We start from the raw sequence: 13,744 nt of genomic DNA on the forward strand, positions 1-13,744 counted from the left end.
TGCGTTTGATCACCAAGTTCGCTATTGATATGTGCAACGCCGCGATTGTTTCACCCTCTCATACGGCCAATTCTCACGTAATAACGTTTTTGTGAACAGAGACACCGGTTGCTTGGTTATCCCTGCCTTTTCAATGTTCCATTCACAAAAAACTGGGCCCCTAAAGTTACTGCGCCGGATCTGCAAAGGCAAGTCCTCCATTTTGTCCTGTTCTGGGGCATCTGTGGTATAACCTTTTCGAAGCACGTTGACGCCTGTCCGTCAAAAAACTTGTCGCCCGGGGTGCCAAAAGCGCTTTGAAGTAAAGAGGTAGAAAGTGTGGGGGGGGAGAGGGTGCTGATGGAAGGGAGGGATCGTTAGGCAGTGCTGTGGTGCACGTATCGCACTAGTCGCTATAGCGCGTGACATACGCCCTCAATCAGAGACGGAAAACCGCGGCGCCCGAAACACCCGCCGCGGGCCACGTTACCGCCGCCGCTCGTCCGAGTTCATCGAGAGCCACAATGAGGGGAGGCGTGTCGTGTGCAAACAGACGACCGCGCCGAGTAGGGGGGGGGGGGGTGAGTGGTAGCCAGCGCCTCCTGGCTGCGGCTGTTTTGACAGCGGCCTCCGCCCAAGCGGCGGAGTAATCAGGTTACGCTGCGCCCAATGGAGCGTCTGTAACGGGCTATACGGTCCCGCTAATCGCGTTAACGCACCTCGCTCTTATCTCTTTTCCAGATTGCAAATGAGCCGCAACTGCCGTATGTACGCGCACGTGTGTATACATGTATACCCCTCTGCCCCCTCCTCCCTGCCTCCCCTCCGCTCACACACGCACAATCTCCTCACGACGCCTCCAGCCAAACCACCCACACGCACTGCACACGTCACTGGCTGTGTGTACTCAGACATACATATATACGGCCATGCGTAAGTACGTACGGCGTGGCGGGAGGGAGACAAAAGAGCGGCAACACGTACGTTGCCGGCTCGCGAGTTTCCTGAATAAACAACGGTTCGCCGAGCCGCCACGGGTTTCTCTTTCACGGTTATATAAGGAATATGCATATAAGCGCCGGTAGTGCGGCAGGGAAATGTTTTGAGCCCGGGTCAGTCGCTCGCATTACCACGACGAAGTTTCCTCTGCGGTGCAGGCGTCGGATCGTCGCCGACGCAGAAATTGTGGCGGAGCTATACTCGCCGTGTGTGTTTACTCAAACGGAGGATTTGGCCGCTGCTTCGCAGGTCGCCGAATAACGAACCGAGTTTCTTTCGGTCAGGTGCGAAAACACGCGACAGCAGTGAAGCGTTCGCGCGCATTGACGGGTGACGGTGTCGCGCGCTCAGTCGTCAGCGCGGCGAAGTGAAGGCTTATTGGCTTGAAGGGATGCACAGTTAACCGATTAGGCGGATACGAAATTTCGTGATACATTTATGCTGGGTTCCGTACAGTTGCGACGGTGAAGTGTATATTTATTGCTCTCTCTCTCTCTCTCTCTTTGCACAGCTGCTGTCTGGCGGGAAATCACAAAAGCTCCAGCTTAGTTGCGAAAGCTTTGACGTGATGGTCCGCTGGAAATAATTACATATAGTGCAGGGAACACTTGGGGTTTCGTCAGTCATCGTGTACGTATGTGGCGCTTATTCAGTCAGCTATTTTCGATGGCAACGACGTTGTGGACGTCATCGTCTCCATGGCAAGCGGGGCGCTGGGGAGGGGGTTAACAGTTTTTTTGTTAGTCTTCTTTTTGCGTCCCAGCTTTTCAAGCATACCGAGGACGCCATGAACTAACATGGTTGAAATGACACAGTGGATTCTGTGTGACCTAATGAAAACCAACGAAGTGCTTCGGACGTTATTCAAATGGCGATTCGATCGCCGTTCGGCTGCCTCCTATGTATTCAACAGTCGCCCGCAAAGTCTATCAACCTTTTATTTTTTGGGCATAGTTACCAAGGCATGACGTTGCAGTCTGCAATATTTATAGTGCACTAGTCAGCAGTAGTTCCGCTCGTAAACCTGCGCAGGACGACATATACGGTGTAGGTTTGATCACACAACTGTCTATTACTATTCAGTCATATAAATTGAATAGATGTGTATTACAATGGTGTTAGTTTTCGTGTCAGCACTGGTGGAGTGATTAAATAAAAGCCATTGCCTAGTTGCCAGAAGGGAAGCAGTGCCGTACCCGCGCCTATGTGCAGCACGCACGTTCGTTAAATGCTATGCAGCGGCAAATTTTTATCATTGTCACGTATCATGATAGACAAACCTATGTGTCACCACCTTCACTTGGCGCGAAAGAAGTCCCAGAAATACTTGAAACAGTGCCACCAACAAAGACCAGGTTCAGGTCTATTAAAGCGTATCCCCCGTGATATATGTATCTACAAGACTGTTGATCCTAGAAGGCATCGCTTGAACACCGCAAAACGCGTATAATAGGCTGACAACCACAACGAACTTTGACGGTGGATAAGATTTCAGAGTGGCAGCGTGTCCCACGGTACGCGCTGCACCAAAACAGACCCACGCGACGCGTCCTCAGCAGAGCGTCGTAAGTGCCGCAGGGCACTACGTTCCTTGCCAAAGCAGGTTGGAAGCGTGCAGCGTGTGGTTCACCATGCTTGAATTTATTTCGCTGTTTTTTCATTTCGTTTTTTTACTTCTTTACTGACTAAAGTGACTGCTTCTTCTCTTTCGGCTCCGACAGAGCACAACCCGATTGCCTTGGCGCAGACCCTGCCGTTGGGACAGGCGGTGCAATGGTTCGCCTTCCAAGTACAGAGGTTTTTTGAAAACGTTGCCCGTGACGCCATGGTTGCACACATATTACTACATGTACGGCAAATGGGTCGCGTTCGCTATGCTGTACTCGATCGACGAACCCGCAGCCTACGAAGCCCGTCTCGGCCCACACGAGCTGCGCGAAGGGTCGGCCGGTTTGTGCTCCTGTCGGGCAGGGATGCGGAAGCTCTGACGTTGCTCCGCCAGATAGTCGGCGTACTCGATGAACCACTGCTTTATGCGACCAGCCCAGTCGGTTCCCTTGAACGGGAAGTTCCAGCCCCGGAAGGCCAGGTTCTGGCCCGTGTTTGGGAACGGGGTGGTGCAAAGGTACCGTAAGTTGTCGCAGGTGGAAAGAAGAAAGCTCGTGTGCTTAAATTTAGGCGCGCGTTAAGGAACCCCAGGTGGTGAAAATTAATCCGGAATCCACGCTCATAGAACGGGCCTCATAATCACATCGTCGTTTTGGCGCGTTAAGCCCCAGGGCTTCATGTTGAGCTTTGTTAATTGTGAGATTGAGGTAGACAACAGGCTCCCGCAGCATCGCGACTCCTGTATGCGTGTGTGTACGATTCGCTTGCTCCACGGACGCGACCTCGTCGTCCCCCGTCAGCCCGCGCTGGTCCTTGAGCCTGCCTAGGGCCACCATGCTGCGTTGGTAATCGTGCGTCTTCAAGATGAACAGGCGCTCCCTCGGGCTGACCCTGTTCTTCCTGGTGATGCAGTCGCCCGTTGGCAGGCTTGCAGGCCATGTGCGTCGGTCGCTGCCACTTGGACACTCCTTTTTGCACTCCTGGATGGCTGTCATGGCTCAAGAGACGAGAAGCACAGAAAGCGAGACGTTGATGCTGAGTCGTCTTGAACGTGGCGCATAACCATGAATGCGATTGGCCACAGAAGTGAGCAATTAAATTACCTATATAGACGTGAAAAATATGCGGGTGAAATCACTAGAATGATTAGTGCCAGTGCTTAAAACAGAAAAAAATGTGCAACATATTTGAAAGCCTAAAGGTAAAACCTCTCGCCAAAGGCACATTGCATTAAAAGCTCATTCATTTTATCCTTGACCATTGTGTAAACGATGATTTCACAACATGGCAACATGGGAGGGCTTGTTCTTTGCACATGAAGTCCATCCCTATGCTTCTCTTCAGTTTTTACATCTCTTTATCTTTTGACAATAACCATGTCTGTTGGCTTTCCAGTCCACGTGTGCAGAAAGACCTTCTTGCTTGTGATTCTATGACCTGCATGTTGAAATATAAGAATAACGACCCTAGGTCTTCAAAGCCCTCTTATGAAATCGTTCCCTCACGCCATGCAGGCTAGTTTAGATAGCCAATCGGCGAGGCTAATTTCAACCCGCTACCCGCGTTCGGTCCTATATAGGAGCGGTCTCAGATACACCCCTCCAAAAGGCGAATATATTGCAAGCAGTGTAATACAACTAGTGCTACTCCCGCAGTTGACGCCACCGACTTTGCTGGAAGGAAGGTCTCGCACGAGGAGGCACCACCACCGCGTAATCAGATTTCTGCTGCATGGTAATATGGCTCAGTGTTCCTGGTTTTATGATGTTTATTTTTACATTGGAATGGCGTAGCTTGTTCAGCAATTTCTTTTTTGGTAATTAGTTTTATTGCCACAGATGCCTGCACATTCTTTCTTTGACTACCATTTTGCTGACATAAAATGTAGGAGCTGTTTGAGGTAAATGTTCGTATCCATGATTATCTTGCAGCGGGTGTGATATTTCGTGTTCCCTTCATGTCATATAGATCCCATAAACATGGCTGGATACACCTCTGAGGTTTTAGTATCCGTACAAACAGCGCAAATAAAGCTCACTTGAATTTGCAGAAGGAAAACCCATTCACTTCGCCTCCTATAATTTCGTTCGTGGATATTTCACCGGCTCAAGCACTGCAGTCCCTTAACCTCCAACGACTATTGCTGCGTTATCACATTAGATCTCTAAAGTTTTGTTTTCGCATGTCATCCTCAACTCCGCTTCTGGCTTTTTTGACTGCAGTCATATATAACACTTGCTAAAGAAAGTTGTACTCGTAGCTGTCATGAGTTGAAACGAACGCGTTCTTTCCCTTTTCTAACTCGTCCAAACACAATTGTTTCCCAGGTACAATAGAACAATGGAATGCATTGTCTGGTACTGTTCGTCCCTTGCCATTAGGCGAGTTTTTAGTCGCGATAGGAGAGTACTTCACGAATATGTTACTTTCGTCCCCTGTGTCTACCCTTTCTTTGCTTTTGTTCCATTGCCTACATTAACTGCTCCACCTGTTCGCTTGTGTTTTCCAATGATCATTTGTTAATTTGCCGTTCTCTAGTTTGTTATCTGTTCTCCAGTAGTAAGAAAGTTGATGATGTTGGCGAGGAAAAACGAGCAAGAGGGCTCTCCCATATTTGACAAAGGAAATTAAGATTAAGCCAATCAATCAGCAACTTCCTTCCATCTAATGGCTGTTTCCTTTCAATTTTCTTCCTCCTCCATCAACTAACCGAGGGGCGCGAAAGGGATATATTATTTAGCTGGTACTTAATCTTAACAATTAGTAAATTAAATTAGTTAAGTTTTGTCGTGAACTTGTGCGTATTGTGGTTGAAAAGATTCATAAATAAAGGACCGGCTACGATGCCCAAACTGAAAGTCTTGCACTAGCTCAATGTGACGTCGTAAATTTTGACAGTGTTTTCCAGGGGCCACATTACTAACTCCTAATAAGACACGAAGAAAAGATTTATCCTAAATGAGCAAGAATCCTGCCTGGCAAACGAAGTGAATATTTTCCAGCTCAAAAAGAAACCACGTACTGTGAATCGATGGCGCCACATTGACGAAAAATGCTCCGCGGCGGTCAAAGTAGTAGATGTTTTCCGTTGACAGGTTAGCAGTCCGTCGCATATTGCTGCAACTCACCTACGTGGCCTTCATATCAGCGATTCGGCCTGCGGACTTGCAACGAAACTAAGAAGCGAAGGTGTGCCCTTATCGCTGTGGGCGACCTTGCCCACCGCATCTGCAGCATTCGTTGCAGAGCGGAAGGCACGAGTAGTGGCAGAAACTCCCGGAAAGCAACCGCTAATTTCGTTTTCGAATTCGACCGAGCCGCCCTGTCGACGGACGGCTGGCTAAACGAAATATAAACGATAAAATCGCATGAACTAAAGTGCGTCGATAGTGCTTTCTGTTGCAGTATTTTTATAACTAGTACAACGTTAAAAAACAAAACAAATTTTATTACATGAAAGAAACGAAAACGTTTTTCATTTCCTCAGTGTGAAAGTCTGCCAGATTGTTCCGAAACGGCGAGTTGCTTGCCAGTTGATAAGCGCAGCTGCGACTCAGTCGATCATGCGTGTTGTAAGTATTGTCGAGTGTTGTGCGCGTTGCCAGGGGAAATGAGCGGGTGCGTGAGGTCGCCGCCGCTTTTGTCCTGTTTGCGATTGACTCTTTACGCTGTCAACCGCCAGGGAAGGAACCGGTCCTAAACGTATAGGCCTGACCTAATTGTGACGCTATTTGACCTGGCCAATGGGGGACTACGCGGCTTCCCCATAGCCTTGGCGGCAGCCTTTGCGGCCACCATCTATTTCATTTGCTTTCGCGAACGAACCAAGGCCGAGGCCACTGTTCTCGCAAGTTAGATAGTTAATTGCTTGGAGTCATATGTTTCACGCTGCTGGTTCGCTTCAGTGGTTCTCACCCGCCTGATGTCGCTTATATTAGCTGAAAGGGACATTAGAGAGAAACGCAAAATCCCTTCAGGCTGATCAAGTATTCTTCTAAGACTCCATTTTTTGCAGATTTTGTGCTAATAGGTTGATTATTAAAAGAGAAAAAGAAGTTCAAAGTTGACTTCCTTTTCTTTAATTTCGCGCCGAAACCCTAGTGCCTATGCGCCAGTTGGACGTCACAGATTTGAAAGCGTTTTATTGTGTATTTGGGCCGCTGCGATTTGGTAAAAGTTCTTGCAACTTTTAAGTTTAGTCCTAGGTTCTTCTAAATTGCAATAGAACCTGTATTTTCCGACGCAAGCAAACACGCACACATACGCACGCACGCTCACACGCACAAATGAGCTAGGCCTGAGCAGACGTCGTCGAAATCCGTGAGGTCACGTCGAACTGGTGCGGCAATTTCAAGGAAGCGTCACCACTCGTCTTGCGTGTTTCCGACTTTTCTAGATCACCGTAGCTTATTCTTTTTTTCGGGTAAGAGTGACTTTGGTTGGCATTGTCGTATGTTAATCTACGACTATAGCTAAACTTATTTTTTCCCTTTTGTTTAAAGAGCTGCCAGGAGCACGAGAAGCTTAATCTTCAACGGAGTCACGAGCGTAACATCAGAAGCAGCTCCGATAACTAGACTGGTAGCACTACTACCGTCGCTCTCACAGCCACCATATTCAGGTATGGCGTTCCTCACATGTCAAGGTGAATGTTACATGTTTTCATCCAGAAACATGTCTCATTGAATAAACCCAAATAATTCACGTCATTAATAAAGTAATCATATTCAAGAACTCTGTTGGACAACTAGGCCACAAGTACGGCTGAAGCGACCTGGTCGGCTCCCCGTCTTTAGCTAAAGCGCACTCATGTGCATTGTATGGGGCAGTGGCGGACCATGATAACTTCGGATAGCGATGGGCCGCTATCCTTCGTTGTTATCTGAAGCGGGGAGAAGAGACGAAGAACGAAACCTTTTGTTTTAGAGTTCAGGGCCTCGAGATAGTGACGGCGGTAATACTCCCGTGAAATGCAAAGGTAAGCTGCTGGGTTGAACGCCTATAATTGCGCGAGGCCTTCCCGCTATTTCTTCATCAGCGAGTCGCGCAGAAGCTGCCTGGGAAGACCGTGCGCTGAAGGAGTCCACGTCGCCTGCCGGTGAGCCCTGTTCTGGAGATACAGATACAGAGTACAGAGTACAGAGTACGTGCACTTATACAGATACAGATACAGAGTACGTGCACTTGTGTTCGTTTGTGCCCCGAAAATAATTGCTTCGAAGCTATGCTTACAGTTTGTGCACGTTTGCGATGATCCTTCATGCGACGTCTAAACTTGAACAGAATAACAATTGCACTCGCCTATGTTTGCTCTTTGCGAAGTTGGAGCTCTTGAGTGTCCGAGCCTGGTAAGCAGCAGCGGCACAACAATGGACTTCACCAGGTTCATTAAATGTAGCCGTGCTATGAGAACTACCGTGCCTGTTTCTTCGGGAGCGTTGCGTTTTGTGTTGCGCTGTTCTTAAGTGACTCACTTGAAAGCTGACTAGTCATCACGTGACCGCTGATTGGAGCCTTAATCATATATTGAATACAACATAGGTATACGAAATTTATGCTAGCTTGCTGGTAGTAGGACTTGCGTCAGAGTGTTAGGAGAAGCGATAAATGTTTCACGCGGGGAGCGTAGCAGGTGGCTAGAAAAAGTGTTGTGTTGCTTGGTTTACAGCGTGAAGCGATCAAATTTGCGAGAGTTGCTTTGAAGTGTAGTCAGATGCTAACATTCTGCGGAATTTGGACACAACATCATTGTAAAATTTTTGGAGATGGTGCCCCAAAAGTGCACGCATTTAGGACTTACTAAGGCCCATCTTCATGCCTAAAACAACGTGAATATGCATTGAGTTTATCATTTGAATATAAAATTTGAAATATTACTCTGGCATCTTCTCTAGGGAACAGGAGTACCAAGGAACATGTTGCGAGCCACTCTGTTTGTCGTCATACTTTGTGGTGCGGTGCTTTGTAGAAGTACGGGTGAGTCAACTTTCCATCTTCAACCCGGAAGATCACGGGCCATGATGAAGAAATCACTGGCAGGAAAAAAATGGGTTGTAGAGCATCTAGCCCGTCAACCCTAACGTGTCGTTCAAAAGAAATTGACGTCCAAGAGAAATTTCAGCGGAAGCAAGAAATTGTGCTACAATCAAGTTGAATATCACGATGAAAGGTTGTCTTTTTTGAATGTAATGGTTACACGTATTCTTTTCAAATCGCTCATATATCCCACGAATATGCTTACGACGGCGTAGTTACATTGCTTTGTTTAATACGCGACTTCTTTCTGGGTGTACGATGTATGTGGTTGTGGTATACAGAGTGTCCCAGCTTTCATGCAACACGTTTCTTTAAAAAAAAAAAAGCGGGCCATTCTACGCGAAGATAACCACCTCGATATTAGAACAATGTGCGAAGATAGTTAACCAAGTGCATAACCGAGTGCATGACCAAGTGGGTTTCATGTGCGCAAATGATGCGCTAATGTGGGACTGCAGAAATGCTGTTGAGATTTCATGCATAATTATTAGCTCAAGGGACAGTAGTTGTCAGCGCCGTCTACGGGCTGTAGCATTTACTAAAAAGACTAATAATAAAAGAAATGAGCATTGGTACCAGGTTTTGAAAGGAAAATGACAGGCTTCACGTTAAGACAAAGTCACTTGTCTGAAGCACGTATCAAATGCTCGTCTCCAAACTAATTCTTTCAGAGGAGTTTTAGCAAGGTGGTACTTAGTAATAACCTAAAAAAAGAGCCAGTAAGTGATTCTTGCATGTTTCCCTCAGTAAACTTCAGTTCAGGAAACAGGTGGTCACTGTTTATCGCCCAGTTGTGATGTTCGCCAGCGCGAATAAACTTTTGCAGGATATTTGTTTCTATGGTCTCACTGTAGTAAAGAATTACTGACTTCACCATAGCCACCAGGCACACGAAAGAACGTCCTCAAAGTGGAGTGAAACAGCTGTTTTAACAGCTCAACAAAGATAGACGTGAACATGGGCGTGAAGGCGTGATCTGGCTGTTATGTTTATTTCTACGCAATATTTCTAGTGAGCAGGCGAGCCGCGAAGAAATCCACAAATGTTATTGGAATATAATGCTGGTGTTTTTTTCTCTCTTTAACAGGCTTGAAAGGATCGCCTGAATGCGTCAAGCCAGGCTGTTCCACACACCGAAATGGACAGAATATAAGTTGTACGAACCCATGCGTGGGATACTTCTGCAAGGATGGGCGCCTCGTGACTCTCAAGTAATCCCAATATTACTTTTCGGAAAATCTGCAGTCATAACACTTTCCCCTTGGCTGTGTGCCGTGTTTTCAGCACTACTCTTAATGTTAAAGCTACAAGAACCGCGAAGAAAATTTGTCAAGATAAGCTCACAGGACTCGAAGAATAGCATACATCAATTGCTAGCGACATAACTGCGGTACGCGAAAAGGACAAGCCAACCTAAAGTAACTCTTACTCTGCAGGGCGTTTCAATTAACTCGTGCCGATAAACTTTACAAAAAAGCCACGTGCGCATCACGAGAATTAACCAACTTGGTATCGTTCACTGGCTTTTTGAGGAACTCGACGTATTTTTTGTATGAGTTTAGGTAATAACAATATTTTCCGAGCTGCATAGAAATTCCGCCAGATTAAGAAAGTACCACGTGATTAGACACTCGGGCGCTGCGACAAATAGTGCTCTCAAACATGCTACCACCAAATGACCGATGCGCCGCGCATACCGTATACATCGAGTAATAATATATATATATATATATGTATGCACAGAGTGGGCAAACTATCATGCACCCATGATTTAAAAATATGCAAATGCCAATTGGCACGCCAAACACAAGGTAACATTGGTTGCCGCCTCATGGAGATACTCAGATTATCTTTCGCATTACACCTAATCACATAATTAGTCTTCATTATTAACCAAATTCTCAAATATTATAATTAGATGAAAAGTATCAATGAGAAAATTGTAGAGCAACGTGAAAAACACTCCCGATACTGCTTTCTGTTATGCAACACGTGCTACATAACAGTGTTTCTTTCCGAGCGTGAAAGAAGCCGCAAGTGCATGCACATTTAAGACGTAAATTTCGTCACTGGACGTATCCCTCTGGATGCTGGACTTCCGGCGCTGCTCGCGTGCTCGGTTTCCGTGTACGCTGACTCGAAGGGACAAGTCTGACAATTAATATCTCAAACTGTGCGCGGAATTTAGAGTTAGGAAAATGGGTTGGCGTTTTGAAAAGACTGTCCCCGCTTCCATCTTACAGACAATTACCGCAAATGCCGTAGTTTAGACGTTAAATAGCGCCTTTTTGTTAACTAGGCATTCTGTGTGGGTTTCTTTCTGCCGTTTAATGCAGCCCTCGTAATAGTATCTCTGGGAGAATAGCCCACCTGCGCTGCTCTTACAGTGTAGTTTTTAAATATGCGTTGATGATCAAAAGGAAAGAAAAAAAATCTTATAGGGTTTTTCAGCTAAGGTTAGAGGGGCACACAGTATATAGTTGATAACACGAGCGGTTCTAAAAGGGGCTTAAATGAAGCCTGAAACGTGTTTTACAAGATGTTTTGCGAGATTTTTTTTTTGCAATGCGAAATCGAAAGCAGATAACTGTTCAGAAAAAAAATATTTCGGTAGTGGTCGTTTTGCCAAAAAGTAACTGAACCATTTTCGACAAGGTTATTTTGGATTCACGAGAGAAAGGTAACGTATAAATATAGATAAAGCTAAATATATAAAAAAGTTCTATGTGCGCGAACATTCCTTTATATAGAGTTTAATATGGTGTATGAGCCAGTCACAGTGCACAGGCAGAAACACTGGCATAGAGAATGAATAAGAACAATCGAACTGTTTCTTGGACGAACTGCCACTCTGAAAGGGAAGAAACGCATGCGACATCGAGTGCGGCAAGGACGGTCACGGCCGTTGAATCGTGTGTGCCTAATATTTATGCACGTGTTATTGTATGTAGAAGTGCCGTCGGTGCTACATCAGTCGGTTTAAGAATGTGCTGAGGTGTTTTTTGACGAACGTATATTATGCGTGTTGTGGGGTCTGTGTCGCTATAGAAGCGACGACAATGTTTGTGAATGTTCAGATAGAGCACGGCCGTTTTGTACGCGAGCAATAAGAGTAAAGTCATTATTCTGGCAAAGACATTGCATACATTGTTGGCGCATACGACTAGTTGTCTTTGATAGATGCAGAAATCCTTTTAAAGAGAGTGGGGAAATAAGCGAGATGGATGAACAAACATTTTTTTCAGTTACGTGTTATCTTTCTTCCACAACAGATGCATAGGAGCAGACGACCCTCTCTGCGACGCTCCTTACGGTGGGACTGGGCCGTATCCTGATTGTTGTGGCCCAGTGAGGTGCAGCAAATCCTCAGGAAAGGGCGGATCTCGAAGGCCTTGAATGACGTCGAGACCTCGGTCTGAAGAAAACTGGAAGGACACAAGCTCACATTAACTGAACACAGCCGACTAAGAGGGAGCACAAAGAAGTTTCAGAAAAAAATCAGACAGTTCCATAGTCTCGTGTTTCTCTTGCATTTCCTGTGCGGGACAATTCAATTACCACACCACTGGTATTTTTGATTACAAAGGGTACGTGACTGTATCTGTTACACTACTCGATTTCCATAACAATAAAAATAAATAAATAAATAAAAGACGGCTTCAGCAGGGCAGAAAATCGAACCTATATCTACCTCGTGTTCAGCAGGACAGCGCCATTGCAGGTGACCCACTGCCATGGGAGCAGCCACGGAGCTGCAGTCGAAATCGATCCCGCTCTCCACCGACTTAGCCATACCACCTAACAGAACTGCCAGTCGCCAGGCGTTGAACTTGAAGATGCCTTCTCCAACTCTCCCCCTCAACAACTCACCACTACATGCCAGCCGTGTTCACTGTTCACGTTCACGTGGAAGGCATCGTAGAGGTCGACCTAGACTTACTGCTAGACTGCGGAATCTGCGTCACAAGGGAAATAATAGTTACATAGAGTTACGTAGTTGCATAGTTGTTCACATAGAGGGACAGCGAGGGTGTTTTTCTAGCATTTTTAAAGATGTCGGTGTTATTTTGTTGTGTGATGTTTCAGAGAAGAAAAAAAAAGATTGTTATTATTCTTCGAATTATAACGCGCCTTGTAGTGCTCAAGGCTTCAAAAATAACTATATATATTTCTGAGTTGCCTTAAGATTATCATGAAGAGTTGCTGCGCAAATCGTTGCCAGTTTCAGCGGCGGGTGTTAGAAGAGTCCATTTGAGAACACCTCCGAAATTCTTAAACTGCGCGCGACAAAAGTAAGTGCAGGCATCTCGTGAAGCCAACGACGAAAGACGAAATACGTCAGCATTGTGCGATTGATCTAAATGCCACCGGAAATTCAGAAAAAAGTAATAGGTGACATCGTAAATAGACCTAAGACTGAAACCAAAATCACGTGAATTGTTTTTACAATAGGCTGCAAACTTCGACTATAACAGGCGAAAAAAAAAATTGGATTGTACGAATGAGATAGAACGCAATATGATATACACACAAAATTAAATTTTTTTCCAGTGTTCTTCTCCCCAACACTCCCATTTTCCCCCTCTGCCTCCTCTCTGTTGTTAGTAATGTCCCTGACAAATTCTGTGATGCTTCCCTTTCCCAAGATTCGCAACCCGTGTGAATAGACCGCGGAAATGGTCCGTGTTTGGTGTAACAGAACTGGCCAGTCGATGACTCGGTCTCGGGCAGAATTTCCCTACTCCAGCTCGGTGGGGTGACATTCGCTCTTCTCCCGCCAGATTGCACTTGCCGCCCACAAGAGCAGGTTTCAGAAACTCGCGCTAGATGGCGCGTGCTGCTCAGCTGTGAATCTGTGAAATCTGCGAATCTGGGCAGCTGTGAAGCTGTGAAAACAGTGGACAGTGGCAGTACAGGGCCAGGAAATACGTCGGGTAAAAGAACATAAGTACCTTAGTAAATGAATAAACGATGGCATTAGATTTATGCAAACGCAGGAAAAAACAATAACAGTAAAAAGGAAGAGAAATGCAGCCATAATGGAAGCACAGATCGCTATGGGGATATAATAGGTAGAAGACACTCCGGGGTATGTGGAAAGGTGTAATGGTTCCAGGACTTG

The 13,744-nt window shown here is 46.1% G+C and overlaps 1 long non-coding RNA gene across 1 annotated transcript; it reads left to right on the plus strand.

Moving 5' to 3' along the window:
- Positions 1-7,527: 7,527 nt before the first annotated feature.
- Positions 7,528-12,284, plus strand: LOC142559460 (uncharacterized). Its single transcript, XR_012823115.1, has 4 exons — positions 7,528-7,684; positions 8,481-8,562; positions 9,710-9,833; positions 11,895-12,284. It is a non-coding gene; the product is annotated as an uncharacterized LOC142559460 (long non-coding RNA).
- Positions 12,285-13,744: the final 1,460 nt, after the last annotated feature.

This window comes from Dermacentor variabilis, chromosome 10 (genome assembly GCF_050947875.1).
Source record: "Dermacentor variabilis isolate Ectoservices chromosome 10, ASM5094787v1, whole genome shotgun sequence".
Taxonomy (NCBI): Eukaryota; Metazoa; Arthropoda; class Arachnida; order Ixodida; family Ixodidae; genus Dermacentor; species Dermacentor variabilis.